The 26,058-nt window shown below is 37.1% G+C and overlaps 1 long non-coding RNA gene across 2 annotated transcripts; it reads left to right on the forward strand.

Moving 5' to 3' along the window:
• The first annotated feature begins 17,476 nt into the window (after positions 1–17,476).
• LOC139362327 (uncharacterized) lies at positions 17,477–20,170 on the forward strand. 2 transcript variants are annotated; one of them, XR_011620980.1, is made up of 4 exons: positions 17,477–17,536; positions 17,646–17,724; positions 18,026–18,096; positions 19,941–20,170. It is a non-coding gene; the product is annotated as an uncharacterized lncRNA (long non-coding RNA). The 2 variants fall into 2 exon arrangements; XR_011620979.1 differs by having other exon boundaries at positions 17,493–17,724.
• Positions 20,171–26,058: the final 5,888 nt, after the last annotated feature.

Raw genomic sequence — 26,058 nt, forward strand, 5'->3', positions numbered from 1 at the left:
ATGTATTGAGCTCATCATAGTATTCTCCTATACATATAAGTCAAATGAATAACGTGCTTGAGACCACAGAAAAGGGAGTGATTACAATTTTGGGGGTGATGATAGAGTTTGAACAGTGGTGTGCTGAAGCTGGCTTGTACTTGTTTGTGAGAGCTGGATTTGCATATAGTTTTTTTTTTTTTTTTAAGATTAAATGATAGTTTGTTTAAAAAGAATTAAAACAGAAACTCCAAATACCAGTGTGTACATTGTAGCCATTTAAATGATTTACAAGAATGACTTTTTCTCAAAATAAAAAACAAAGAAAAAAGAAAAAAGAATGACTTTTTCATATATATTAAGACCATACTACCTAGTTTATCAAAAGTTGTTCAAGGAGAAATCTACTCCAAATTGCATGCAATATTGTCATTTTAAAGAGACAACATTCCAAACATGCAACTGTGCCACTGGTAATGAAATTTTGAAATGAGTCTTCATTCTATTATTTGACTATAAACAGGAGAGAAAGCAAGATAAGTTGAGAATTTGTTCTAAAGTAGAATGGATGTTGTCATCATCTACACCCCACTTCACTCCTCTGCTGCCATTTTTAGCAAGTACTTCTTGTTGATTTTGAAGGGTTTCCAGCTGTCTTCCCTGGGCACCTCTTCTTTTGTAGAGGTTGACAGATGGTTCATTCCATTCTGCTACTAAGAAGTGCATGGTGCTACAGTGATACTTCATTGCGACCTGGCTCTTAAATTCTTCAGAATTTCTGATTTATGCCAAAGCCTTTTTCATTACTCATCCAAAGAACTACAATAGCTTGCCAATTCAAGGGTCACAGGTAAAACAGTACCTGGTGAAACCAACAGTAATTCTTTCTTTCCAGAGTCCAGTGTTTCTTGGGCATCTCTGCAACCACACAGTGGTAGAAGGGATGCTCTCTGATACCACCCTCTAGCAGATCTTTTTCAGTTCATATTCCTTGGTCTCCCACATATTCATATTTAGCCAGTTCCCTGATCAGCCACAGATACCACTGGAGTCAGCAGTGATGGCAGGGTGGATCACAAATTTAACCATTTTCTTCTTTTATTCTTCTTCACTTTATGGAATAGGCCCCTCTACTTGAATGGCAGGAGGAGGTGCTTCCTTATTCATGACCCAATGAGTCTCAGTGAGTGATAGAGGTGCTTCAGTGGAGCTGGGCCGAGAATTATGCCCGAGTGTCATTTATCATGGAAGAGATGGTTTTTGAACTGAGCTTTACAAGATAAGTAGATTGGTGGAAAAGTAATTGTGGTCTTTGCCATTACTTTTTTAAAAAATTAAAAATTAAAAAAAAAAGGGCAAAAACCGCATTTACTTTTGCAACAAAATATTAGAAGGGTTTTTGCCAGGACGAAAGGGAGAGTGGACTTGGGAAAGGTAGTTATATTGTTTGGACAGTTGTTCCTTCCAAATCTCATGTAGAAATGTGATTCCCAAGGAACCTGGTGGGAGGTGACTGGATCATGGGGGTTGATCCCGCATGAATGGTTTGGTTGTTTAAGAGTCTAGGACCTCCCCACCCTTGCACTCTTGCTTGCTCCCACTCTTGCCATGCGATGTGCCTGCTCCCCTTTTGCCTTCTGCCATGATTAAAAACTTCCTGAGACCTCACTAGAAACCTAGCAAATGCATGCTCCATGCTTCCTGCACAGCCTGCAGAACTATGAGCCAATTAAGCCTCCTTAGCCTCAGGTATTCCTTTATAGCACTGCAAGAACAAAGTAATACAGGCAGCCTAGGTAATAATAATGGTATCATTTACTGGGTGCATACTGTGCTCTAGATACTGTGCTAACGAAGCACTTCCATGCACTACTGAGAAGTGAAGCCAGCTGGAATTCCTGCGTCGAGTGGGGACTTGGAGCACTTTTCTGTCTAGCTAAAGGATTGTAAATGCACCAATCAGTGCTCTGTGTCTAGCTAAAGGATTGTAAACACAGTAATCAGCTCTCTGTAAAAACACACCAATCAGCACTCTGTGTCTAGCTAAAGGATTGTAAACACACCAATCAGCACTCTGTAAAATGGACCAATCAGTGCTCTGTAAAATGGACCAATCAGCAGGACATGGATGGGGCCAAATAAGGGAATAAAAGTGGCCACCAGAGCCAGCAGTGGCAGCGCCCAGGTCCCCTTCCATGCCGTGGAAGCTTTGTTCTTCTTGTGCTGCTGCTTACTCTGTAGGGCTACACTACCTTTATGAGCTGTAACACTGAACGCCAGGGTCTGCGGCTTCATTACTAAAGTCAGTGAGACCACGAACCCACCGGGAGGAACAAACAGCTCCGGATGCACCACCTTTAAAAGCGTAACACTCACTGCAAGGGTCTCCGGAGTGACTCCTTAAGTCAGGCAGGACCACAAACCCACGGGAAGGAATAAACTCCGGACACATCTGAACATCCGAAGGAACAAACTCTGGACACACCATCTTTAAGAACTGTAACACTCACTGCGAAGGTTCCCCGCTTCATTCTTGAAGTCAGCTAGACCGAGAACCCACCAGAAGGAAAGAACACACTATCATACTTAAGCATGGAAACAGTCCTGTGAGTTAGGTATTACCAACCTCATTTTTACGTAGAAAATAAAGACTCTGGAATTTGAAATAATGTCTGTCAGACTCCAAAGGTTTACCACTGTACTTTACTGCCTCATAAGCAAATAAGTGGATGTGGGGAAATTTGTGGGGTGGACTAAGTTTAACAACATTCATTATTTTCTTTGTTTCCGCTTTGACATAGCTTGCAGTTTTCTAAAGCTAGGTGTAAATTTCTCTGGCTGGGGCAGTTATTCTTCAGGAAAACTCTTTACTGAGACCTCTATCTTGTAGACTCATATGACCTTTGAGAATAATTTTTAGTTTATTCAGAATATTAAATTTAAGGACAGCACTGAGGGATAAAAACAATTAACACTGTGACCTACCTAGTGTTTTGGACAGGGAAGGTTAGGTGGCCTTCAAAGAAGGGAAAGGAGTTAGAAAATGTTAACTGTCAGGGATAGCCTGAGAGAAGATAGGGCAGCATACATAATTAAAAAGGGATTAATATCTAGAATATACAATATCTAGGAACTATTGGCAATATCTAGGAACTATTGCCAATCAGCAAGGATAACACAGGCAAAGTGTATGAATAAACAATTAACAGAAGGGAAAAAATATCCAAATGACCAATGAATACATGAAGAGATGCAAAACCTTACTAGAAATCAGAAAAATGCAAATGAAACAACCCAACCTCTGGTCTCCCCACCAAAAATACGTCACAATTTTGGTTAAACTAATAGCCAGTGCTTATATTATTAAGACTGTATAAATATTCACATCTATGATTATATTTTATTTGATTCATAGCTTTCAAAAATAACTTTATTGAGGTATAATATACAGCACAATACTTTGCACATTTAAAGTGGAAAACTTGATAAGATTTGGTATATATTTACCCCCATGAAACTGTTACCACAATGAAGACATTGAATTGCTAATTCCTCAACAGTTTCCTATCTGCCTTTGTAATCCCTCTTTACTGTCTGTCACCCTTTAGGCAACCACTGATATGCTTTGTGTTGTATTGATTAGTTTGCATTTTCAAGAATTTTGCATAATGCAATCACATGTAGTCCCCATGTTGCTGCACTTCACAGTAATTTTATTTTTTTAATTGCTGAATTGTATTACATTGTATGGATGTACTACAATTTGTTTATCCCTTCATTCACCTATTGGACATTTGAGTTGTTTCCTGTTTTTGGCCATGACAAATAAAACTGTTATGAACATCCATGCACAAATCTTTGTATGGGCGTATGTTTTAATTTCTCTTGGGTAAGTACCTAGGGGTGAAATGGTTGTATCATATGGTAGGCAGATGTTTAACTTTTTAAGAAACTACCAAAATGTTTTCCAAAGTGGTTGTATTATTTTGTATTCTTATCAGCAGTGTAGGAGAGCTCCAATTCTTCTACATCCTCACCAACACTTCATATTGGCAGTCTTTTTAACTTTAGACATTCTAATCAGTGTGTTTTTGCATCTCATTGCAATTTTAATTTGTGTTGCTCTAATGACTAATGATATAATGATATGTAATTTGCAATATATATTATATATTACAAATATTTGCAAATATGTATTACTATATATTTACAAGTACATATTTTCAAATGTATTATCAATAAATAATTATATATTTCTAATACATAATATATTATATATAATTTATGTTGCCCTAATGACTAATAACATCTTTTCATGTTACTTGCCATCTATGTATCTTTTTTAGTAAAGTGTAGGTTGAAATTGTTTGCTCATTTAAAAAATTGGTTATTAAAAATTTCCTTATGGTTGAGATTTAGGTTCTTGATATATTCTGAAAGAAGTCATTTATGACATCTGTGATTTAGAAATATTTTATCCCTGTTTGTGGCTTGTCTTCATTCTCTTAACTTCAGAAAAACTTTTGAAAAGCAAAAGTTAAAAATTTTGATAAAGTCCATTTTATTATTTTTTTCTTTTATAGACTGTGTTTATGGTGGTGTATCTAAGAAATCTTTGCCAGCTAAAGATCACAATTTTTTTTTTCCTATGTTTTCTTGTAGAAGCTTTATACCTTTTTATTTACACTTAGGCTTCAGATTCTTTTGGATTAATTTCCGTATATAGTATGAGATATAAATCAAAGCTCTTTTTCTACTTATGGATAACAATGGGCTATAGGACAAGCTACCCCAAAATATGGCACTGTGCCATGTGACAAAGCAGCAGAACCAGGCCACAGAAACTAGAATTACCCCTCATTCTTTCTTCCCTGAAGCAGGCCATAAACTTAGCTGACTTCCCCTGAAAATATGTCATAATATCTGATTCCAGAGGGGTTCTCCCTATACCCAGAAAAAAAGAATACCCATATCTTTGAAGGCACAGAGACATCAATAAGAATCTAACAAACAGGACTTGCTAAGTTCCCCCCAGTTTATTACCATTAGACTATATCCTTCTCTCTTTCAATCATCTTCTGCGTGACTGTCTGTAAAATACACTGGTTGCATAAAAATACACAGATTTCCACATTTCTTTGGGTCTGCATTTCTGAAAGATCCTGTGTCACATAGAACTTATAAAAATTTTTATGCTTTTCTCTTGTTAATCTGTCTGTTGTTATAGAGGTTTCAGCTGTGAACCTAGTGATGGGTGAGGAAAGTTATTACTTTTCCCCCCTACCATTGCCAGTTGTTCCAACATTATTTGTTGAAAAGACTTTCTATTCTCCACTGAATTTCCTTTCCATTTTTTAAAAATTACAATCAGTTTCTGTATAAATGTGGGTCTATTTCTAGCTATCTATTCTACTCCGTTAGTCTATTTATGTATCTTGACACCAATATCATGTTGTCTTTATTTTGTGTGTGTGTGTTTTTGCCTGTCACAACAAAGTTTATTATGAAAATAAGCTGGTGTGGGAACAAGAAAATAGACAAATACATTTTGGTTGGGTGACTCAGGAGAAGCAGTGCAGCTTCTTCATATTGATGCCATACTTCCCAAGGGCAGGAGTCAAGATTTCCATGGTTCGGATGTATGTGTGGTCTTTGCTTTTGTTTCACGAACTGTTAGGAGCTTTGCCCTTCATTTCGTAGTGCTATAAAGCATAGTTGGCAATACCTGAGATGAATTTCTGGGCAGCTAAGGAGCTGGACTGAATTATTTGTGAGTCTGAGGTCTCAAAGCCAGGATGGCTTAGGTAGTAACCAGTTACTGCCTGTGGATTGGTAGATGTATAATCCTCCAGCTGCATCAGGAAGTCAGTCAGAGGCCTGTTGGACACTTTACTCTGCCAACCTCAGCCTCCTTGCTGTCCCCATAGGGCTGACCTTGTTCTCTGTGGCTGTGGGAAGCATAGCAGGGCTGAGACAATAGAAGCCTGCATTCTCAGTGAAGCATTTTACTGTAGCCTTATGATGAGTTTTGAAATGAGGAATTGTTAGCCTATCAAGTTTTTTCTTTTTCCAAATTGTTGTTGCTATCCTAGGTCCTTGGCATTTACAGTGAATTTTAGAATCAGCTTGTAAATTTCTTTAAAAATTCCTGGTCAGATTTTTCATTGAATTTCATTAATCTATAGACCAATTTGGGAGAATTGATACAAGATACATTTCTTTACTTAATTAGGTCTTTAATTTCTCTCAAGAATATTTTGAAGTCTTTAGTGTACAAGTCTTTCATATGTTTGATCAGATTTATTCCTAGTTCATCTTCTGCCTCTTTCAATTAGTAATATGCATTTGTGTTTCCTTCATGTCTTTTTAGGACTTGACAGTTCATTTCATTTTACTGCTGAATGGTATTCCAGTTGTCTGGTTGTACCACTTCATTTATCCATTAACCTACTGAAGGACATCTTGGTTGCTTTAGTTTTAGCAATTACAAATCAAGCTGCTATAAACTTTTTCATGCAAATTTTTATGCAGACATATGTTTTCAACTAATTTGGATAAATACCAAGAATCATGATTGCTGGATTGTGTGGTAAGAATATATTTAGTTTTGCGGAAAACTGAAAAACCATCTTCCAAAGTGGTTGTACCATTTTGCATTCCCTCCAGCAGTGAATGAGAGTTCCTGTTGCTCATATTCTCATTAGCATTCAGTGGTATTGATGTTTTGAATTTCAGCCATTTTAGTAGGTGTATAGTGGTGTCTCATTGTTGTTTTAGTTGCAATTCCTGAATGTTGTATGATGTTGAACATCTTTTCATATGCTTATTTGCCATCAAGACTTTTTTTTACGGCCCATAATATGATGTGTTTTTTGTGCACTTGAAAAGAATGTGTATTATGCTTTATGCTTTTGTTGGATGGAGTATTCTCCCAAAGATTGCTGTGTTTTGCCATCTAATGTCCAGTGTCTTGAAAACCATTGTTTCATATAATTTGTCTTTTTTTGTTTGTTTCAGATGGTAGAGTAAGAGGCCTAGTCTCTGTTAATCCATCTGGCTGGAAGCTGAAGGTCTCTTTTGTAAACTTTTTCTTTCTCTTCAGTAAATATTTACTGGTTTCCTTAGTTTTCTTTGTACTTATCACTAATTTATCCTCAAATTTAATGTTAGAAATATGAATTTCCTCTTCATATATTCAGACACATCATGTAATTTATCAGTTTAATATTTTCCTTAGGGCCAACCTTTCTGAAGCTTTCCTTCCTCCTCTTTCAATGTAGACAAGCTGCTGTCTCTGTCTCTCCTACATGGTTGTTGTCCTAGGATTTCTGTTAACTAATATTCTACACATTTAGTTCTTCACTCTCTGGTGTTTTCTGGGCCTGTTATATTCCTTTACTTGGTTTACTCTCCAGTTGCCGTGGAATACATCTTCTAGTAGCTTCTTAGAATAGATGCATGAGAGGTACATGTTTTGAGAACTTGTAGGACTGAAAATACCTTTATTCTACATTCTTTTTGCTTTCAAACTTGGATGGTTATAGAATTCTAGGTTGGAAATTAATTTCCCTCAGAATTTTAAGATATTTTGCCCTTTTTTTTGCTAGAGTTAAGTATTGCTATTGAGAAGTCTGATTACATTTTAATTTCCTTTTTTTTTTTGTTTGCATCTGTTTTACTCTTTGGAGGCTTTTAGGATCTTTTCTTTGTTCTTAGTATCATCAAATTTTTCATTGATTCCCAGTACTACAAATTTTTTAAATCTAAAAATTCATATTTAATTTCTGCAATCATAATTTTAATTTCTCAGAAGTTTTTTAATGTTTCTTTTTTATTATATTCTATTCTTGTTTCATGAATTTAATATCTTCTCTTTTCTCTTTGAGGATATTAATTTCATTGTTTAAAAGTTTTATTTTTTCTCCGTATGGACTATTTCCTCTGAGCTCCATTTTTATTAATTTTTTTCATAATCATCCATATCAAATATATGTATATTTTCAAATATCTGGTAAATTTTGCCTGTTCTTAGTTAAGAATGAGGGCTTAAAGAGATGAGTGGAAGCTGTGTGTGTGCACGTGTGTGTGTGCGTATGTGTGTGTGTTTGTGTGTGTCTGAAGGGTCTGCCAATTGAGGATCTTCTCTTTAGGCTGTTTTGGTGGGGGAGCATGCTGCCTTGTTGTTCATACTTAACTTTGTGTGATTCTTTTCTTTATACATGGTCAGTTTTCTCAGATGGAAATTGTTTACCTTCCTGTCTAGAGGTTATAAGGCTCACTGCCAGCACATAAGGAGTCAAGTCAGGGAGGGCCCAAGTAGTGTAGAATTTTACACAGGATGGCTTCACTGGCCTCGACTGTGCTGGACAACTCCTGGTCCAAGGTTCCTGTGGGTCAACCTCTATAGTGTTTTGCTGTGGTGATAGAGGGCATCTAAGAATTTAACTGGTTTTTTAATACAGACTGATAACCAATTCTTCCATTTTTAGTCCCACTAGTACCCCAGTTTTAGGGGTATCTGATAGACCCAACTTCAGAGTCTTTTCCTGGTTTTTTAAGGTTTGCATCCTGTCTTTTTCCCGCAGGCATATAGTTTTCTCTTGTCTTCTAAGTCAGTCATTTTAAGTTTATGTGATTTCCACTTTCCAAAATAAAATTGACATCTCTCTTTTTTCTGTTTCATCTTCCCCTATTCTTTTTGTTCTTTGCATTTCTAACTTTAAAAAATCCTTTCAATGTAATTTTAAGGTGTTTGCAGCAGGGAGAAGAAATGAATGATGTTCTTTTTTTGTTTATTTATTTACTTTTTTACTGTGAAATATAACAAATACATTGAAAAGTGTAAAAAAAAAATTCACTGATTTTCACAAAATAACCATCCACATTAAGAAACAGAACATTGCCAATCCACCAGAATCCTCCTTCATGCTTGTAAACACTCTTGCTGTAAGAATCTTCATCTCATCACAATAGGTGTAATTTCAATGCTCCTCAAATATTCTGAACCTTATTCTTTGGTCTCCTGAGTGTGTCACTTAATAAATAATCCAAATCAATCTACTTTCTCTATATTTTCTGCTGTCCGTATTTATGGAAAAATATTAAATGTTGATGTGGAGCAACATATACTAGAACTCACTAAGTAAGTTTTATCTTAGCTAGCAAGTATAATGTTTTGTTAAGAGATAATTGTGTGTAGGCACAACTTGACTTTATCTAAAAGAAACTTTATCTAACTTAGAAAATTGTTCCTCCCTTAAGATATTCATTCTGTAAGATGAATATGGTTTTTTTTTTTTGAGATTTTAGAAGGTACTGGGGAACATTGAAGTTAGACTGTGACATAGAGCTAGTATAAAGTAAGTTGAAAAGTAATATTTCTTGGTAATATCATTTATTCTCCAGTTACTAAAAGCCCAACACCCTTCCTGTACAAAGGCCATAGTTTTTTGTGAACCAGAAAAACTATAAATTTTACCAGCTGGTTTTAACTGAGAAGAAATATCAAGAAATTCCTCCTGTGGGCTCTATAATAAACGCTGAGATAGTAGACTGACACATGAAATATAATAAGTGTAGTTATTCATGCTTTTTTCCCCTCTCAAACATGTCCTAATGATTTGTTATTCTACTCTGTTTATAAATACCCACAAAGTAGAGTCTCACTAAGGGAGAGGCCCGCTGTTTTTTCTTACATAAAGTGTCAAGTGAGTTGAATATTTTTGGGCATGTTAATCTTTGTCTGGCATTTAAGCAGAAATGCATTAATGATTTAGCATATGAAAGGTATATTGGTTATCAAATTTTATCTACACATAGTTTCTTTTTTTCACCTTCAGGAAATATATTGAAATTGATATTCCTTTTAGAATTTTACTTTCTATCTGTAATCTGTAATCTGTAAATCTGTAAATTTACTCTGTATCTGTAATCTGTAACAAATAAACCACAGTCAATAAAGAACAGTCAATCTTCCTTTTCATGTGTAACAATGGGAAATTTGTGCAACCCATGAGGCATTCTGCATGAGAGACAGGACGCTGGATGTAGTCTCCAAGACCTTCTAGCTCCAGTACTTGCCATGTCTTATTCAATCTCCAGCAGTTCTGTGTTGCTTTTTTCCTATTTTAGAGTCTTAGTTATGGAACTGGAACACTCCAAACCTAATTTCAGGGAAAGCAATTTGTATACACATTATACTGGAGATTTTTGAACCTGGCTGACCATTAGAATCTCCTGGGGGAGTTTGTTGAATAGATTCCTAGGTTCTGCTCCCAGAAAACTTGACTTTTTCCAGCTATTTTGGATAAAGCATTTGGTTTCTGCTTCTGTAATAGTGTGGAGAAAGGGACTTTTCACTGTGTCTTCCCAAATTCTGAAATTCGAATATGGTTTTCATCACATTGCTTCTCTGTTTCAAAGAGTAGTGATTTTTAAGCACTAGCATTCTTTCAAGGAAGGAACAGGTATAGATACTTTGGGTGTGTGAGGCTCAATGAGAGTGCAGGCTGGCAAGTGGAGGCCATTGGAGTCTTTGGATATTAGATCTCTTAGCAGCCACTGGGCAGTTAAGATAATTGGAAAAGAATTCAGAAAGAGGGCAAAGGGCATCTAAGCAGAAGCTGTCACGCCTTTCTAACTCTTTCCTTGCTAAGCACAGACATATGTGTGTATTCACTCATCCCTCACCGCAGCCAGCTGCTTGAGAGGTTCTGCCCAAACAGCTGGAGGCAACTCCAACCATCCATCAGTGTGGCAGCTCAGTATTCTCCCCAGGCCTGCTCTGTGGGACTTAGGTTAACTCGAAGTCAGTGGATTAATTCATGGGTTAACTCATGACCAACGAAACATTTGAAAATACGGGGCTGAGGAAAACACACCTGGAATGAGCATCAGGAGACAAAAGTTGCAGCTTTAGTTCTGTCATTTGTTAGTAAAGTGACTTCCTTAATGTCTCTGCATTTTAGGGATTTTTTTGTTTACTCAAGGAAGACTGTAGTAGATAATTTCTTGGATCCCATTTAGTTTTCAATCTATTAGTCTGAGAAGGCTGAGGCTGAGGCAAGGAAGTGATTTCTGATTAAGTTCATTTTTTTTTTTTTTTTTTTTTTTTTTTGAGACGGAGTCTCTCTCTGTCGCCCAGGCTGGAGTGCAGTGGCCGGATCTCAGCTCACTGCAAGCTCCGCCGCCCGGGGTTTACGCCATTCTCCTGCCTCAGCCTCCTGAGTAGCTGGGACTACAGGCGCCCGCCACCTCGCCCGGTTAGTTTTTTGTATTTTTTGGTAGAGATAGGGTTTCACCGTGTTCGCCAGGATGGTCTCTATCTCCTGACCTCGTGATCCCCCCGTCTCGGCCTCCCAAAGTGCTGGGATTACAGGCTTGAGCCACCGCGCCCGACCTCTGATTAAGTTCTATTGCCTGCTATCGTCAAGTATCTGTTGACTAACACCCCCCCTCCTTTTTTTTTTTGAGACGGAGTCTTGCTCTCTCGCCAGGCTGCAGTGCAGTGGCACCATCTCGGCTCACTGCAACCTCCGCCTTCCAGGTTCAAGCAATTCCCCTGCCTCAGCCTCCCAACCAAACCCTTCGATGAGGTTATTTCTCTTTGGAAGAAATCGATGTTTTTGATGAGGTTGGTAACATTGTTTCTACTAAGTATTGACACACCTTTTTTTTTTTTTTTTTTTTTTAACGCACTATAGATTAGTCCTTTTTACGTTGCAAAGCCTAAAACTAAGAGACTATGATTTGGAAATGGATCGTGAGTTGCAAACTAATCACTGAATTCCTACCTGTTTGTATAAGGGTTGAAAATTCTCTTGAAGGATTGAGCAATTTCCTGATGGAATCTCAAGATAATTTGTTTTAGTCTGTTTTTTGGTATTCGGAGGGGATTCATAATATGTTACATTTATATTCAGGAATGACTAATAGTGCAGACTTAATCTGCTCTAAATAAACTAATCTTCCACTCAAAATGTGTCCAATTTTCCATGTTCCTTACCATTTAAAGAGGCATATATTTGTAGTTACCTATAATTTTTCTTTTTCTTTCATCCTCCACATTCTAATAGATGGCCAGTTTTACTTGTTTCTACCTCTGAAATGTTGTTCATCAAACTACTGCCACTGACTCATTACTTCTTGCTTACCCTTGCAACAGCCTTCTCCCTATTTCCAATCCTTATCGGCACCAATTTGTCCTTTACTGTCACTAGAAGAGGCTTTTCAACATACCATTCTGACTGTGTCCGGCCCTTGCTTAAAAACCATTAATGACTTGGCATCATTTATAGAATGAAGCCCAATTTTTCCAGTGGGACTTAAATTTTTCTTGTTTGGACATGCCAGATATTCATACATTTTATCTGATTCCAGATATTCATACATTTTATCTGATTCCTCTATTCTGTCGTTCCTGCAACCTGGAGTGTTGTCTCTTCATTTCCACTTCTGTCTGGCAAAGTTCTACTTATCCTTCAACGTCAGGCCAAAAGCGTTCTCTGTCATGAATTCTTACCTAATTATTTTACATCCACATAAATGCTCCTTCATCTGAACTCTTATCACTAATCTTATTACTTTAATGTTATAAAACTCTGTATTTTTTTCATTTCTATATTTCCTTCAACATTAAGGGTTCTAATAAGCTTTAGGTAATCTTCAACCACTGAAATTGATGCAAATTTTACATGTATTTGTGCATTTCTGGTAAGAGTAGCTATATCTTTTATCAAATTTTCAAAATATTCGATAACCACAAATGGCTGATAACAATACTATATACTATATTATAAACTCTGAAAAAAAGTATTTTGTCAATGGAAATTTTAGTATAATGCGTTTAACACAGGTAATAAATAATTCCTCAATAAATAATCAACTGAATAAAAAAGTTTGAATATTACATTTAAAAACAGTTTAATTGGAGAATTGTCTAAATTCATGTTCGGAATCATGCATTGGATTGTTGTTAAAACTTGTTAATGTTTCTAGATATATAGGATAAGAAGGTTTGATGTATTTTATGAGAACTTTTTATTTGGCTAAGATACTGTGGGGTTCGAACTTTAATTGGGATTTATCTGGTATATTGGGATATAATTAGAAACCTCTTCAGGTCTCTTGAATTATTCTTATGGTGCCTGAATTAGGAGATAGCCTGTGTTACACTTCAAGTGGGGACCTGAGCTCTGAAGCAGATTCAAATATGTTCCAGCGTCTGTGATCTGGTTTGGCCTGAAACTAGTCTTGGCCCTCTACCTTCCCCTTGCATTCATTGAATCACATCCTGTTAATTTACATTTCAACACACTGTTTGTTTCTCACAGACAAACACTTGAGGAGGCATCCTCAATAGATTCAAGTACCCTCACCAAGCACCCTCACCCTCTGCAGCAACTTCTCCTATACTTCTCTCCACCTCACTTCCCAGTGGAGTTTGGGGGATAACCAGGCCTGATGAAGTAAGACATGGCTGGTAGTTTACCTGTTGATTGGTTTGCTTTTTCTTGTCTTTGAAATTAGGGGGTGGGAATTATTTACAGATTTAGGGAGGGTTTGCCAAGGACAATAGAGCATGATTACAGATGAGGGAGAAAGTGCTGGCAGCCTGAGAGAAGGGTTCTACATACTCTCACTTGTAGTTTCTATAAATACAGAAGGCTGTCTCTGGCATTTAGTGAGCATAATTGATTACAGAGAAAATAATTGTTGAAAAATGCTTTCTACTTTGTAGAATATTCCTTAATTTGCAATATTTACTTATATTGCAAAATTTACTAGAGTAAATCTAAGGGTTTATAGTATGTTTAGAAATAAAATGCGTGTACTCAAGAGGAGGATTTTGAGATTTGTAGTTGTATACATGTATACACACAAACACACATACAATCTCATTTAATCTTGACAATAATACTATGAGGTAGATAGGGACAATACTATTAGTCCCATTTGTTTTTTTTTAAAAGAAAACGGAAGCTCAGCAGAACAAAATAACTCAACCAAGAAATCAGAACTAAAATTGAAATCCCTAGTCCTGTGCTCTTTAAGTTACATTATACAATAGTAGTAACAGTTTTCAACTCAGTCGTAGTAGTCTGTAACCTGTTGGTAATTTTGGGGGGAGAACAATCTCTTCTACAAAATGAATAGCACAGGCATTTTACACTCTGGGATCAGAAATGCTTGCATGTCCTTTGACAATATGCATACTATTCGATAATATGCATAAATATTATTACCATAAAGTATTTCAATTTAGCAATAATAAAGAAATAAAATGCATGTACCTCTACACTAAAAGTTATTATTTTGAGTGAAACAGGGAAGCATCAAGAACTTACTGGCTAGAGATGCTTTGTATAGACGGTTTGGGGGCATTTTTCAAATCTTCTGAGGTAATTCTACAGTGCAGCTAGTGCTAAGAACCAGTGGTAGGAAAGGCAAGGTTGGAAGAAACCAGGGCAGGATGCCAAGGGCCTGGACCATGGCAGTGGCAGAGGAAATGCAGAGGCATTTATAATAAATATTTAGAAAGGAAAGATGATTGAGTTTAAGGAAAAAAGCAGAGGGAGAAGTTGATGTTAACTCTATCATTTCCAATCTGCTAACAGAAATGGCTAATCTTGTCAGTAAGCTGGTTTGATGGAATGGGAGCAGGATAGAAAGACATGAATAGACCTGATTTTAGACCTAAGATAGTAGTAGAGATAGAGTTAGCAATATAAGGATAGAGTTTTCCCTGTCTGAGTGATTTGTTCCAAGCCTTCTTTTGTTAGAACCACAGTTATGATAATAACATTTTTAAAGATTAATAATTGATGGATTTTTTTTAAAATATTCACTTAGATCTATCAAATACTCTAAATTGGGTAAGTTAGCAAATACTATCCTATTACGCCTCCCTATGATGGATTTAAATTCAGTAGAGCTGAGGGGAATGGAAGCAACTAGAGTGGTTTCTTGCCTAGCACAGGGCACCTGTTCATGTTGCCACCCTTAAGTGTGGTCAGATTTTTGGACCGTAATTATATTGGCCTTCTTGTGTAGGTAGCGTGGAGACTATTTTTAGGTATAATGGCCTCATAATGGGACTTTTATTGTTTCTGTTTTTTCTGGGGGCCCAGGGTTAAATTCAGGCTTGGTGGGACCCTATGTGTATATTTTGTGGCTACAGACAAAACAGTATAAGGCGTTTCCTTTTGTTCAGTTTCCAGGGTATTTCTGGGAAGTCAGACCATGAAGTATGCCCCAGGAAATTGTTTCTTTGTGGCCAAGACCAGTGTTTACACATTCTCATTGAGGGAATCTTTAATAAGCCATTCCATTTGCACACACATTGCCCAAAGAAGGTATTTTTACCCTCCTTTTATAAAACTTTGGCATTATAAGAATGTATTAAAACAGCAGCTCCATTGTGAGAGGTTATCCAGAACTGAAGGTTTGAGGCTCTTTTTTAAGAATGCTGCACATGTAAGCATCTAAGATGACTTAATCCTGTAGATTTCATGTCTTTCCCTCATTGGAAGGATGGCCCCTTTTTATCTTTGGAGGAAAAAAGTAACACAATGTTTTAGAACTTCTTAGTGTTTTCGTTAGATCTCAAAATAATTTACGAAGAAAGTACAGGAAGATAATTTTGCTTAATTTTACCAATGAGGAAGCCATATCCTTGACCTGGAAAAGTTAAAAAAGAAAAAAAAAAACATTCTCAAGGCTCCATAGCTCTGCCCAGCTAAAAGTAGGATCTTGGAGAAGGAACTCTGGTTACTTTAACTTTTTAATGTAAGGAATTGTAAAATACTAGAGTTTGAAGAGGTTTAACACAGTTTTGAAAGGGTCTAATGACAGTTCAGTAGATCTGGAATGGCTGTGAGAGGTAAGGCAGAAAACATTTAACTCCCTCTTTGTGTTTGAATCAGGAATATGACATTATTCACTCAAGGGAGAGGCCTTGAATGGCCTGGCTTCAGTGACTTTCTTTCTTTTTTTCCTTTTTGCCTCTACTGATTGTTTTACAATTCAGCTTTTTTTTTTTTTTTCATATTTTTCTTCTCTATGCTATTTTATGGCCCTCTGCAACATTTACTTCACTTGCTAGCTTCTAAATATATCGTTGTTTACCATAGGATGATAGGAGGTGGGTCAAGATAAGATAGACACTCCAAACTTTTTTGATTGGATGTTGTTGGATGGCAGGAGAGTGTCACATTGGAAGAAGAGTGGAGAAGATATTATGATATTAGGCTAATATTTATCAATATAATGTTGGGAAAATTTCCTCTTCTAAATCAGGCTTGAACTGGGACATTTACTCTCCTCCCTGGTGGGGTAGGAACTACATGGTCCATAAAATTTTCTAATTCTCTCCCTCTTTGAAGTACTTGAGACTCAAAAATATCTACTGGGGAGAATGGGTCCTATTATGAGTAACACAAATGATTATATATTTATCATCATAATTAATGATATTTCTGCTTTCTCCTCATTCTATTTTCTGTTGTTGTTGTCAAACAGACTTGTAAGAATTCAATGATGACTCTGACTTATGGTCTATGTAATATACTTCCTGTTCACTGGCTTCTGCAATGAGAAAGGCAGGAGAATGTGAATTGTATATTAAGTTGTTTTCCTGGGACCTGAGGTCTGGCTATGTGATTTACATCCCCAACTCATATTTCCAGATTTCCTGATAGATATGAACTTTTTTTCAATATGCATCTTCTTCACTATACAGTAAAATTAAAGATTAACAAGTTCCCTTCCCCCTAGTTTGATGTAATCAGACATCACACTAGTATATTGGAGAAAAATGGAGATTTCCATTCTTCTAATTATCTATTATTAAAAATTCTCTTCCTGTGCTGTTCTGTGCTGTGAGAATACACGGTCTGCCAACTGTCTCTTGATTTTGATTCAGTCTCAGATCTCTGTCCTTTCTACTTTTTCTTTCTTGTCTTCCTTAATTATTAATTGAGCACATACTGTGGCACAGCAATCTGAGATGTTTTGAGCACACAACCAGAAACATATATATTTTGTTTGCATTATAGACAAATAGAGGTTAAAAAGGAAAAGATAAAACTAAATAGAAATAGAAGGTTCAGTAACTTCTTTTATATATAAACAACTCAAAGCGTAAGAGTAATGGAGTGCAAGGAATAGTCTTTTGTCTCACTCAGTTTCAAAAACAGCCTGGGTTATGTTGCATACTATAACTAATGAAAATATTACCCATGGTAGGCCCCCCAACTTACTGATATAATTTCCATCAAGGCTCATGGCAGTTTTATGTATGCATTCATAAGGGGAGATTCTTAAATACTACTACTGTTCTATATCTAAGGGGCTAAAGTACTTTCAGGGAAGACTTTTTAATCTTCTTGTGTTTGAAAAACATAAAATGAGGTGATGACTGGCAAATGAGAGCAAGCCTGTTTAATATTAAGATTATGATGTAAATTGACAAAAGCCCCAGCATTCCAAGTCCTAGTTGCTAGGCACCTTCTCCTTGCTCCCATCTGAGTATAATGATGTATTGTCAGCCTTAGCTGAGGTACAAAAGGGTTATTAGACTTTTGAGTCCATCTGCTACCCATGCAAAGGAAATAGTCAAACTAACACTGCCTGCTCTTTTCCTTGGTTTCTTGCCACCTTAATTATAGTTCATCTGAGTTATGTGTGTACTTGCTGCCTTGAGTAGAACATTTTCCAGGACTGTAAGAAAGCAGAGTGAAAGCTCAGGTAAGGGAATTGAAGCAGAATTTGCAGTTACAGCTTGGGGGAAGGGGTCATCTGGTGACTTACCCAAGCAATCAAACCAACAGCACGGGCTACCCACAGTTCATGTGGCTTCAATGGCAATTATTGCCAAACTATTTTCATGGAACTTTTCAATTCAAACTTGGTCCTAGTTCTTGTTTTTAAATATTTGTGAGTGTGTGTATATGTGCTTTTTGTTGAGATTGCTATACCAGGGTGTTTTTGTTTTTGTTTTTGAATGATAGAAATTGTCTTTCATTTTTATTTACCTAACCTGTTTTAGATCAGTGGTCAGCCCTGTGTTCTGCTGGGATAAACCTTGTGGAAGATCTCTTCATGCACAAAGTGACACAGGTATATCATTCATCTGGGTCTGTGGCCTAGAAAAGACAGACTCTGAGTTTTGTGCAGCTCCCCGTGAGTTAGTTAACTTCATCTATTTCTTTACAGTCAATTTGAAACTCATTAAGGTTACTATACAACAAAAATTGCTGCTCTAAGAATATGCCAAATACCTTCAGAAAAGGTAACAAAATTTAAATTCTGAAACTCCAAGGAAGTCTTTCTTTCTCTAACTCTTTATAAATGCTTTCAGTATGTGTCCAGGGTGGCTTTTTCTTACTCTTACTCTGTGCAACCAGGACTATTTAGACAACCTTTAGTTTAAAACACAACTTTCTTGCTGCGTTAACTGATACACGCCCCCCGTCCTATACAGTATCAAATATATTCTTTCCTTTTGGGTCTGATTTTGTGTTTTGCAAACCTGTGAGCACAAAGGAACACATTTTGGTTTCTTTAAATAGCATGGAGTTAAGAAATGTGAACAAGCCATTTGCAATGAATGTAAGTGAGAATACATGACTTTCATTATTTCTACAGCTAAAAAATTTTTATTAGTATATTTCTTATTCATTTTAAGAAGCATTTTTTTCTGAAAAAATTAAAAAATTGAATTTGAAATACAAATTTGTCCATATCAATTGGATTTCTTATAACAGTCAACAGTAGATCATGACCCTGGTCTGCATTTGGTTTCCAGGAGTGTTGGTTTATGTGCTAGCAAGGATTAAAATGGCGCATCGGGGATACGTTAGTAGTTCCCCAAACTGTCAAATCATAAGAATTACCTAGGCCTCATTCTCTAGAGATCCAGATTGGGGAAGGAGTAAAGCTGTGAATTTATGCTTTGATTTACTCAGTTGATTTCCGAGGAGCAGGCCACTTTGGGAATTACTAAAGAGACCGTAAGATTTTGTTCCCCCTCTGTAGTTCTAAAATTTCATGACTATTCTCTGTCACGTTTCTAGAAATTTAGAGCTAGAAAGTCTCTTAGATCACATTTAAACTAAACCCCTCATTAAAAATAAAACATTTTTAGAATTATAGAAAGTGCTAAAAATGAAAAATGGATATAAAAAAGAAAAAAGAAGAAAAAAACCTTTACTTCCTATTTTCACCACCTACACATAACTATACTTATGCTTTGGTCATTTTCCTTCCTTACTCTTAAAAATATATATCTTAAAAATGGTAACACACTACATATATGTAAAAATACATATGTATGTTTATAACCTATATTCACTTAATACATGGATAACATTTTCCATATCATTAGAAATCCTGTAAGGTTACTGAGTCAATGGTCCAGCTTTAACACAATTAATTATCTTAATGATTTTCTTACTGTTAGTAACTTAGGTCATTTTCCTTTTAGTTCCTCCTATAAGAGATGCTGAATTAATAGCCTGATTGAAAATTGTTTGTGTACATCCTTAATTATTTCCTTCCTTTCTCAGAAGTTTAATTTCTGGAAATATAGCATGATGGCTGCGAGCATGGACTCTGAGCCATACAGCTTCAATTTGTATTAGTTGTGTGAATTTAGGCAATGTTTAGTGCCTTGGTTTCCTCATGTGTAAAACTGGGTTAAATATTGTACCTATGTCATAGGATTGTTTGAAGATTAAATAAGCTAATATACAAAAAGCACTTAGAACAATGTATGGGGCAGTGTAGAAGTTAAATGTTGGCTATTATTATTCCGGCACTAAAGCAGTGTACATTTGAGGCTTTTTGAGAGTTATTGTGAATTTTCCCTCCAGAAAGGCTGTAGCATTAATGTTCCCATCAGAAAGTTTAGAGTCCACTTTCTTACATCCTTCTCAACACTGCCAACTTTTTTTCATTTCTAGATGAAGAAAATGAAGTACAACAAAATCAAGCTCTTCGGCACAGGCTTCCAGGCACCAAGAGATTTGGGACTAGCATACAGATCCACCACCCCACAAACTTACCTTTATCACAGTTACATATTAAGAATTTTATATTTGTACATCTTAATGCACCTTGTTTTGTAGGGCTGATTGGAGTTAAGACTTTTTTTGCCCTCTGGCGACATTGTAACTGTGAAAGCAATGGACGAATAAAGGAGTCATTATTCTCCAGTGTGCTATGTGGTTGATTGTAACTTATACATTTTAATTCTCAGAAACAGAAATTGGCGTTTGTAAATATTTATAGGAAAAAATTCCCTGAAAATGCATAATATTCACTTAAACTTTATTGTTCTCTGAAAGTGAGATAAAAATGGTTCTTATCAATGGGTCACTAGAGGGCACTGTGACTCTTCAAGTTCTCAGGTTGCACTGTTTGAAACATTCTCCAAAAGGTTTTTTTTTTAAATTTCAGTGAGATTTTCTCTGGCATCCAGAAAAGTATAGTCAAATACGAAGAGTTTGAGGGGTGCATAGAACCTGATTGTATATGAGCTGATCAGGAGGTTATACTTTTTGGTTACAGGAAAATCCAAATCATAGGAGTTGTTAAAATATGAAAATGATATGTTTTGATCTACCTTTTCAGCTCCAGGCAGTATTCTGAGCTAGCAACTTCTCATTGTTTTTCTACTTTGGAATATTTTATTTTACAGATACAGTTGTATCTGTAAGCATGACGTAACACATGACATGGATATTTATGAAATATGCATTCACATTATAGTGATTTTAAAGCACTGTTAACCATTATATAATAGATTCTTCCCCCTCAAAGTGACCTGGGCCTTTAGCAGGTACTTTAGAATGTACCTGAAATAGCTTCATTAACATACTTATTTTTACTCTGTTAAGTATTGTGCTAAAAAGAAAACTATTCTTGCCCCCATGATGATATTTTCCACTTGACTGCTAAGCCTGGGTTCAAATTAGCAAAACTGGCTAACAGCATTGTTTTCCCTTTCAAAATAACTTCCTGAAGGACTTACATACTGAGTAGTGTATCAAGTAGCATCTTTAACAGTAATTTAAATTATGATTTCAATTTACACAACATAAAAACCCAAGAACATTTGAGGTGGTAGTTGCTGGTTTTAAGTTGTTAAATTGGCAAATGATTTACCAAATTTTCTTTTATATATTTGCTATTTGTAGTAGATTGTTGAGGAAAGATATCCACGAATCATTAAGTTTGAGTTTGTTCTAGCCTTATTAAGTGGAGTTGGTTTAATTGAGGAGGTGTCTTATAAAGTTTTTAACAATTCAATGCTGGGTTCTTCCCTTAAAAGAAAAGATAAGATAAAAAGACTCTTGATTTCTCCTCCTCCTCCTCTCTGGAAGTCAATCTATAAAAATCACTGTAGTCCCAGTTACATGGGAGGCTGAGGTGGGAGTGTCGGGAGGACCTTGAACCCAGAAATTTGAGTCCAGCTTGGGCAACATAGGGAGAACCCCTCCCTTAAAAAACAATTAGGAAATCAGTCATCCAAGTGGGTTGATTTTCTTACTTACTAACCAAACTCATCTTCCACAACGGTTCACCTGCTCTGTTCCCTCTTTCCCTGAATTGAGAGTTTATATTGGCTAGATTATTTAATTCCTTCCTTCCTTCTTTCTCTCAATAATTAGTCTAACAGGCCGTAGGGCTCTATGTCTCCAACTGTGTGTACATTTACTACTTTTATTTCTAGAGTGACATTTTCTAAAAATATCCAAACCTTGCAATATAGCATCTTACTGTACATATGTTGGGTTCAAGTCACGTTTCTGTATCTGAAAGGTTCTTTCCTTTCACTGTAAGGTAGAAGATTTTTAGCAGTGGTGGCAAGTCGTTCCCTCTTTATCAGGATTACAGTATGGTTGATGGAAAGTGAAATAAGGGCGAGGGTGGGTATGCTCTGTATCTCCTAGACTGAGTTAGCACTGAAATTGCCTCTGGTATTAGTGGCTTGTTTACCTCTTAATGGTCCCATGCAGATATGGGGCTCACTACTTTAAATATCAATTCTTTTCCTACTTTGGCACTCAGATCAAATCTGCTTCTGCCCCCTTTCTGCAACATGGTAATAATAGCTAATATTGTTATGAATACGTATGCAGGCTAAGCACTTCCTATACATTATAGGGTGCATAGAGGTCTTCATCATACACTATTGACCTAAGCAGGACTAGCAACGTGTTCTTTGAAAATCTAAAATGGAACATACTTCCAGAAAAGTTATCTTGTAGGCAGTAACTGAGAATCACTTGGATGTCAGTGACCTTCAGAATGACTCCAGGTCTTCCTTCACTACACTTAAAAAATAGCATTTTGGGGATGGGATTATGGAAGTAGAATATATGTGATGGGGTCTCTTAAAATATTAAACACCTGTTTTTTCAAACCCTCAGAAATTAGTTTCCTTGCAGCCAATCCACCATTATGATTCCTGAGAAGGAAACACTGCCTGGGGAGAAGGAAAATGGTTGTAAGGAAACCTAGGTAAGACCAAGTAAGCAAAGCGAATGATCAGACAAGCTTGTTTAAGCTTCTCCCACAGAGGCAAACCTCGGCAGGTGGCATAGGTGATAAAAAGTGGAGGGATTTTGGACCACATTACAGGGGAAAACCTGACGTCGAGGAGGGAAGGCAAGAAGCCTCCTTAATGGGCTTGGAAGGAATTTACACCTGTGCAGGATTTACGTGAGGCAGCTCAGGCACTGGAAAGACAGAGCCGCGCAGGCTCACTGATCACGTGGGACGCCTCCAGTGAGGAGCGGACCTCGGTGCTGCAAAGGCACATTGCAGGGCCCATGCTGCGCAGAGCTGACACTGCGCAGGTCCGAGGTAGGGGGCTAGCTGCGGGCTCGCGGGATACGGGGGAGCCTGGGAATGGTAGGGTTCAGTTTGGGACTGGCAATCCACTGCATAAAGGACATCCTAGAAGTCTCCTGTTGCACGTCAGGGGGCCCTGCTGAGGCCCAAAAGCCGGGTGAGCCCAGCACGACAGTGGTGGATTCCCGGGCACGGAGATCAAGGCCGGAGATGGCGGCCGAGTGCTGTCTCGGAGGCCCAAGAGTCGGGTATGTCGCCTGCTGATCCTCTGGCAGAATCGGCCAGTACCCCAAAGTGCCCACGATTACCCAGAAGTTACTCTAACCTGGGTCTGTGTGTGTTACATCAGGAAAAACAGGAGTGACCGTAATTGACAGGCTTACTTTTCCTAACTCTGCTGAGCGTGGGCATTGAAAGCCGCATTATATCAGTTATAGCTAAAAAAGGAGCCACGTTTTCACGAAACACTTCAGTATAGTGTGTGCTTTTCAGTCTCACAAAGCACACTGTGTTTTTAAAAACACAGAAGAGTAGAATGAAAAAGTTAAGCTTAATCTGGGGCAGGGAACCGCAAGTCCTATTAATATTTGATGTATTTTCTTCCACAAAGTACACAGTTGTATTGCAAAATTGGGGTCATACGGTGTGTACAATTTTTGGTCCCAATTATACTTTATGCTTTGTTTTGAAAAATTTCCCAATGCTTCAAATATTCGGTGGCTAAAACTTGACTGCACTCTTCACCTTCCTCCTTTCTTTTCTCAAATGTTTCTTCTGGCCTCTTTACTGCCGCAACTGTCTCCTTTATACCTCTCCTGGGTACATCAGGCTTCCTCTTTTTCAGTCATGCTTGCATTTTGGGAAAGTTTTTTAGTATTGCAGCCACCATTAAGTACTCAGAGACTTTGTTGCCTTGTATATATTCTGCTCCATCTGTGAATCAGTGCCTCATTCATAAATTGAATTGGGATTAGGAAGCAATAGGCAGAGTGGCTTGTAATTCTATATATTGAGAATATTTTTGAGGACTAATTAATATGAGCAGCCTTACTGGAAAAAATTTCCAGAACCAGGACAAACCGTGTTTTCTAATCTTGCAGTCAAGTCATAAATACATGTTCTTAGTAGAAAGAAGAGGGAGGGTGATTTTGTTGGGATTAACATATCATGATCATGAGAAATGTCCACAACTGTAAGAACATGCTTTGCTGAGAATCTGCCTTTCCCCACCTATATAGAGAAGGCAGCTCCTTTTACTAGTGAAAAGTTTATTCTTACCATGGTTTTGAAAAGTTTATTTTTTTTTATACTATGTCTTCAACGTGAGATGCACTTTACTCTCTAACTATGACTGGTGTCTCTGTCTATAGTCAGTATTTTAAAATCTTGAAGTGAGTTTTACTAACATAGTTGTATTTTTGACCTTGACTTTAATCTAGATGAGGAAATGAATCTAGAATGAATAAATGGCTAGTTTTAGGGGTAATTAAAGAAGAGTTCCAGCTAATTATTTCTATATTTTAGATTTGATTTGATTATTTAAATAAGAGTCTGTAAGAATATTTTGAAATTACTTCTAAAGAATGAAGCAGGCACTAAAAAGGGAAACATATTCCTCCCCTTCCCCCATCTCAAAGTATACCCTTCCTGTAACAAATCCAGCAAAATTCAAATTTGTCAATTTGCCTGATATTGAAGGGAAATGATTTTGGGTTTGAAATTTTAGACAATGATATTTGCTGGGAATATATGAAGATGGAAGGATAAATAACTAGGAGGAAAGGTTTATTTTAGAAACATTATTTTAAGCTCTGCCTATCTTTGCCTTTTTACTTTCCTGACAAAGGAGAGAGATGCTATTGTGAATTCTATTAGGTTCAGTTATAGTATGTAAAATTATTCTCAGACTGGGCCCTTACATAGCAAATTACATTCTGGAGGTCATCTTTGAGAGCCATTTTCCAGGCATAGCTATGGGAAATACAATTATTTTATAGCAATTAGGAATTTAGAGCCATGGTACCCAGGCTCAGAGCACTGAGTAAAAAGAACTTGAAAGAGAATTAATTTAGCTTAGGCTGAGAAGACTCTTAGTATAAATAGCATCTGGCTATGCTCAATTTTAGTTTTATATATTAGGGAAAAAGCACATGTATTTTGCCTGAATTCAGTACTACACATGATTGCTTAAAGACTAGATATACTGCCATATCTATAAAGTGGAATAAAAGTCAGCTTGGTCTCTGGGCTCTCTTGTACAAAGATAGGACCTTTATGATGGTAGCTAGGTTATGAGTAGAAACTGGAAAAAAGGAGAGGGTGCTCTATATGTATATAATATCACAGGATGAAGTGGAAAAAATAATTATGCAATATATTGTAAATGTAAGGAACCATGTGTTAAAAAAAACCCCTAAGAATTATAATAATGTGAGAAGGAAAGTTAAGATTAATGGTAACTTTCATTGTTAGAAAAACACATTTTTCTTCTATATCATTTGATACCTGCACATGCATTTAAGAAAAGGTGTTTGGAGGCCAGATGCCGTGGGTCATGCCTGTAATCCTAGCACTTTGGGAGGCTGAGGTGGGCGGATTACCTGAGCTCAGGAGTTCGAGACCAGCCTGGGTAACATGGTGAAACCCCTTTATCTACTAAAATACAAAAAAAAACCACAGCATAGTGGTGTGCACCTGTAATCCCACCTACTCAGGAGGCTGAGACAGGAGAATCACTTGAACTCGGAGGCAGAAGTTGCAGCGAGCCAAGATCACATCGCTGTACTCCAGCCTGGGTGACAGAGCGAGACTCCGTTTCGAAAAAAAAAAAAAAAAAAGAAGAAGTATTTGGATCTAGGTTACACAATCCACTGTTCTTTCCTCCAGAAGAACAGTGTACAGCATCTTTGGAGATTTCCTCTCAGCTCCTAAGTGAAGAGAATTGTTCTTAAAAACTCTGTGGCCTGCGGGCGTGGTGGCTCATGCCTGTAATCCCATCATTTTTGGAGGCTGAGGCTGGCGGATCACCTGAAGCTGGGAGTTCGAGACCAGCCTGACCAACATGGAGAAACTCCGTCTCTACTAAAAATACAAAATTTGCTGGTGTGGTGGTGCATGCCTGTAATCCCAGCTACCCGGGAGGCTGAGGGAGGAGAATTGCTTGAACCTGGGAGGTGGAGGTTGTGGTGAGCCGAGATTGCGCCATTGCACTCCAGCCTGGGC

This window comes from Macaca nemestrina, chromosome 3, assembly GCF_043159975.1.
Source record: "Macaca nemestrina isolate mMacNem1 chromosome 3, mMacNem.hap1, whole genome shotgun sequence".
Classification (NCBI taxonomy): domain Eukaryota; kingdom Metazoa; phylum Chordata; class Mammalia; order Primates; family Cercopithecidae; genus Macaca; species Macaca nemestrina.